Source organism: Aedes albopictus, chromosome 2 (assembly GCF_035046485.1).
Source record: "Aedes albopictus strain Foshan chromosome 2, AalbF5, whole genome shotgun sequence".
Taxonomy (NCBI): Eukaryota; Metazoa; Arthropoda; class Insecta; order Diptera; family Culicidae; genus Aedes; species Aedes albopictus.
This window is the reverse complement of record NC_085137.1, coordinates 143,572,187-143,578,186: the sequence shown is the minus strand read 5'-3', so window position 1 is coordinate 143,578,186 and position 6,000 is coordinate 143,572,187.

The following is a 6,000-nucleotide window of genomic DNA, read 5'->3' as shown; positions in this document are numbered from 1 at the left end:
TGGAGCAGCAACTCCTCCAATCCATAGAGGAATTTCTGAAGGAATCTCTAAAACTATGGCTGCCGAAATCGGTGGAGACAGAATTTTGGAGTATTGGAGGAGTTCTTGAAAAAATCATTCAATAAAATTACCCTGGAGGATTCCTTGTATGAACTCCTAGAGATACCTCTGAATAAATTCCCGGAAAAAAATCTTACACAATTTTTGAAGGGGTTTGTACACAAAAATCCCCTTATCTGAATAAATTATATGAGGGAAATCTTGCAAAAACAATAACAATCTTAGAGTTATTCAAGCAATAATTTTTGAAAAAGTTTTTAGAAAAAAAATCTGATTTTTTTTTAAGAAACCCCCAAAGGAATTTGTGAATGAATCCCTTAATCTTTCTAAAATAATCTTTTGAAGAAACATTTGGAGGATTTCCTGGAGAAACTTCAGAAAAGCTTAAAAGAAATACATGATGGAGTGCAAGCATGAACTTATGTATCCATCCTTGATGGCATTTCCTATAGAATACCTTAAAATCCCACAAAGAATGTCGGTAAAATTTCTGTGAAATCCCGTGGACCAATTTCAACATTCATCTCTTGAGAAATAGCTATAGAAACTCCTGCAGAAGTGCCAAGGAAAATTCCTGAAAAAATCTCTGCAGAAATTTTCAAAGGATTCCATGGACAACAGGGCGTTTTCATTTTTTTTTCTAAGATATCCAGCAAGAATCTTATTTTTGTAAACTTTCCAGAAATTTTTTGATGAATCTTCGAAGAATCCCCTAAAAGAATTTATGACGGTGTCCCTGAAGGAAATCTTGGAGAATTTTCTAGAAATATCAAGAAGAATTCTTGCAAAACTCATAGGGATTTCAGCAAGAATTTCTCTTGCGTGAAAATTACAGAAAAATAATCGGTAAATTATAATGCATGCCGGAGTTATCCTGGAATAGTTATTGATTGGGCACAATGGTGAAGTAATTTGCTTAGAGCGTACCGATGTAGGGGGTGCTGAAATTTGAAAACTTTGAGTAACCAGCTTTGATTTTATCATGACAGCACTGTTCATCTTCGTATCAACCGGGTGGTTGGCATTCCACTTTAAATGCGTATCCTACCAGGGGGCTGTCACTACTCCAATCCAACAAATAACACAGTAGGGGGATTCACTTAACATCGTAAACTGATTAAACTGATTAAACATCGCTATCACCAAGGCAATCTTTGATTTTTTCATTCGCAAAATCATGAAACATTTCAAATAAGCAGAAAATCATGGCTTACGCAGCAATTTAATCTGTTTTGTGAGTACCCCTACTTGATTTCACAAAGTTTCATCACAATGTGTGTCCTATTTTAGATCTCCACAGGCTGCCAGTCTAGATCTATGAGGTCTATGTTTTACTTTACAGCAATGAAAAATGGTATGGCAAGAATGTTTTAACGCATTTGACATTTCGATGCCCTGTACACCAGCGTATGAAATGGGAAGGGCATCAACTGTTTGAACCAGAGTTCCACTTATGTTTTGTGATCTTATGTTAATAAGGCTTCCCATAGAATATGGGACAACTATGCCGGACATGGCAGTATCTGTCTTACATTTTAAACATATCCACTGCCCGCTGTATCTTTCCGGCTTTGCAAACCTTCATATTGCAGCAATCACCGCGATCCATTTTGGCCGCCAAAACCGTTCTCCGACACGTCGTAAAAGCTCGCCATTTGCATTCGTCGTTCACGGCTTGCAAGTCCTCCTCGTGCAATAATCAAATCAGGCCCGTGCACAGAAGTGGCGCCAAGGGAGGGTTTTTTTTCCAATTTCGGTAAAAGGCGGTGGGGCATCTAGTGTATCCAGGAAAAATTGAATCCCAAAACGATTTATTGAAGGAAACCCAGAAGGATTTCCAAAGGAATCCATTTCAAAGTTGATAAGGAATTTGTTGAACGAATTCTCCAAGAAACTCCTATAGAAATTTCATAAGGATCTTCTCGAGTAATTCCATAAAGAGTGCCAAAATTTTGGAATAAAAGAATGGATTATCTGAAAAAAAAAATCCAAAAGCATTTCCTGGAAGAATTCCGGAACGTTGGAGATGAACCAGCCTCGGGCTGAAAATCTCCCTAATAAAGCTAATAATAATAATGATTCCGGAACGAGTTCTGGGAGGAATCCGAAAAGAAGTTCCTGAAAGAATTCCGTAAGAAATTTCTGGTGAATTCTCGGAGGAAGATTTTGGTTGAATCGCAGAAAGATTTTTCGGAAGAATGCTGGAAGAAGTTCCTGGAGGATTCTCGGTAGAGGTCCCCGGAGATATCCCAGTATAAATTCTCACAGGGATTCCGGAAAGAGTACTTGAAACAATCCCAGATATATAGTACCTGAGATAATCCCGGAAGAAGTTCTTGGAAAAATACAGGGAGAAGTTATTGGAGGATTCCCAGAAGGAAATTCTAGAAGAAGTACCTAAAGGAATTCAGGAAGGAGTTCCTAGAGGAATCCAGGAAGAAGATCATGAATAAGGAAAAATCCACGATGCTGATCCTGAAAGATTTCCGGAGGACGCTCTTGGAGGAATCTTGAAAGAAATTCTCGGAGGAATTTTGGAAGAAGTTTGTGGAGCTATCCCGGAATCCCGAAAGATATTCCTGGAGGAAGCTGTTGAAGACATAGCGGAAGAAGTTTTGGAGGATTTCCGTAAGGATTCTCTAGATGAATCTCATAATTCCTAAAGAAATCTCAGAAGGAACTCCTGGAGAAATTTCGCATGGAATTCTTGGAGGAGTCCCTGCAGGAATTTCAGAAGAAGTTTCTGAAAGAATCCCGGAATAGATTCTTGAAGCAGGAAAGATCTTCTTAAGAAATCCCGGAAATCTGGTAAAACTCCTGTAAAGATTCCAGAAGGGACTCATGCTCCATTTGTTCCTAACACACTCAGTTGAGCTCGGCTAATTTTCATTCTTTTGCCGAGATCCGCACAGCCGAGCGCTCGGCAATCGCAATTTAACTGAGATATCAGCAAAAAGTCAAGTTTATTCATAGCAGCACCCATGGGTGCCGCTATCATCAAACATTAAACGTCAAGCGTTTAACCGAGATTTCAGCAAATGAACTTTAACCGAGATCCGCACAGCTGATCTCGGCATTCTGTTTTAAGTGTGTATCTAGTGTTAAGTTTCATTCAGTCTGTACAGCTTCTGGCTGAAGACGGTGTCCGCGTCTTTTGGAAAGAACTCCTGGAGTAATCATAGAAGAACATCCTGTAGGAATTTTAAAAGTAACTATGGGAGGAACCCAAAAAGAAACTTCTGAAGTAATACAAGAAGTAGTTAATGGAGGAATCCCGGAATAATCTCCAGAAGGTATTCTGGAAAGATTTCCTGAATAAATCTCAGAAGCTTTTTTTCTAGGATCCTCCAAAGGATCTGTCCATGAATTCCTTCTGGGATCTCCCATGAGTTTTTTAAGGGGATTCCGGGATTCTTTGAGAATTGTAATTCAAAATTCCTCCACGAGTTTCTTAAGGATTTTTTCCAGGTTTTTTTTTTCTCTGGGATTCCTTTCAACACAGACAAACAGACGTACCTCTTCAAGAAAATTCATCAAAAACTTTTGTCCGGTGTCTTTTTCATGAGCAAACTGCCACCTGTTGGCGAGACACTGTCAACCATGATGGATTTCGATTTGACGTTTGCTAACACGCACACTTCTACACAAATCGCCTGTAATTTTCGTGTGCATCATTCAACAACGTGTACACTGGCCAACGTCAAGGCGATCGAACCCTAGCGCTTCTGCACAGTGGTGCATTGCTGAACAAAAGCCAACCAAAACCTCTTACCCAAAACCCTCAAAAACATATGAAAATCATGAAATCTATCGCAAGTTTTCGCAAAATAAATCAAACATCAATCGAAAGCACTGGACTTGAGCTTACAAAATCGCACAACCACATCGCGGGCGCGCACGTCCTACTATAGTTTTAGATCAATTTTGACTAAAAAATGGGTAATTTTCAAGAATATCGAAGGATAACTCATTTTTAGGCAGCTTTTTCACAACTTAAATGCCGTACAGATGATCTTCACATAGCTACGAACAAAGCCTTCAAAGCAACTATTATAGTTCATGCGTTTATTAAAGCACGGGACACTGGCATAGCTGTGAATAAACATTATAGATTTTGTATGAAGGCCATAAACCACAGTCCGTTCAGGAGGCTGTCAAAAATTTAAATTTCAATGAATCGATCTGAAATTTTGGATTTCTACTGTTCAAATATTTAGAAATCTGACAAAAATATTTTATCTACGTGAAAAGCATTTTCATTTTTTTAGATTTCGACCGCCCTCGCACCACTGTGCTCTGGTGGAAGGATCGCCAAAATCAAATGAAATTTCAATTGATCGTTAACCCTAAAAGGGATACCTGGGGTCCATTGGACCCCAGGCACCTTTCAGAGCTCGTCTTTGATGGAACACACTCAGCGAGGTGACGAAACTGAGGCCATGAAGGTATCCCTTTTAGGGTTAAATGCATGTGCCAAGCCATTTTGAAGAATGTTACGTTTGTTTGTCTGTGCTTCCAGTATTCCTTATGGAATTTTCCCGGAAACTTCTTCCGAGTCCTCCATTCACTCCTTCCGGGATTGCTCTAAAAACTCCGCCTAGGATTTCTCTAGATGTTTCATCTGCAACTCCTGCAGGTTCTTCTGCAATTCTGCAAACTGGACAAACCTTCTCCATTTCATATGGATCACAAAAATACTCTTGTACTAGCCAGACATACGCCAGATTCCAACAAAATCTTCGAAGAAAAAACTGATCCGATAATTTGTAGTTCACCAACACTTTCCAATATACGTTAATCCTCATTGGAGCCACCATCAAGCTGCCACCGTATTTTCACTTTCATAGTTATGTGCCAATGATTCGTATATCGCGTGATAGGCATGAAGATACACTATGCCCTTTATGAAAAAATCCTGGACCGCCCGGAAATCGAATCCGTCAACCTCAGCATGGTCAAGCCGGATATCCACGCTTTTACAGTTGTGGCTTTACGGTTCTCTCATGAAAGAAATGAATCCAACCAGGAAATTCTGAAAATGTTGCTTGGAAAGTTAAATATTCTTCAACACTTTGCTTTGAGGTTAATTTCATGATGGCTCTTAGCGCTAACCATTTTCAAACTTAATTTTCTTCTCGTCATGGCATTTCTTTAACAGCTATTGCAGTAAAATTTTCCAAATAAAAGGAAAATTTCATCAAACAACAACAATATCTAGTGACGCCCATATTATGATCCGCTCCCCTCAGACAAAATAACGCAACAGTAAGTGTGAAAAAATAAAAGCAATTTTATTTTCATTTCCTGTGTTCGTTTTGGAAACTTTACCAATAAAATCCACTGCTTTATCGTGTTTTTGGATCCAACTCCGCCTCATCATCCTCCACTTCAGACTATCTCCCCTTCACTTCACTGTACCAATCGACAGCTTTCGACGTGAAAGCTAAAGCAATAAAAACCCCTTTTTGAGCGGTAAAGATTTTCCCCCGAACCGACTGCCAGTCCTGCTAGAGTACCGCAAAGACTCCAAGTGGAAAAGCAAAGCGGAACCTCAACTCGATTAGAGATCGGATCTGCAATTCCATTAGAGTAATTGAAATCCCGGATGCCAAACAGCACAAAAACTTGGCTCCACGTACATTCGCTTTTCGACTCCGCCGTCGTCACCGAGCCGAGCTGAATGCGGTTCCGTAAATTACACAGCCACGGTCGGTCCTCATGACATACACACACACACGCCGGACAGGGTCTCCTTTCAGGACTAATTTCGCTTGTAATCACTATTTTCCCAATAATTAATTTGTCAAACCAAGCATAACCAGTGCGAATTATATACGGAACGGGAACGGGGATGCAAACGTTCCATTGCGGAGGGACAGGACTTGATTTACTAGTGGTCACCACCGTTCGTCGTCGTCGTCATCCGAAGCAGCTGTGCGG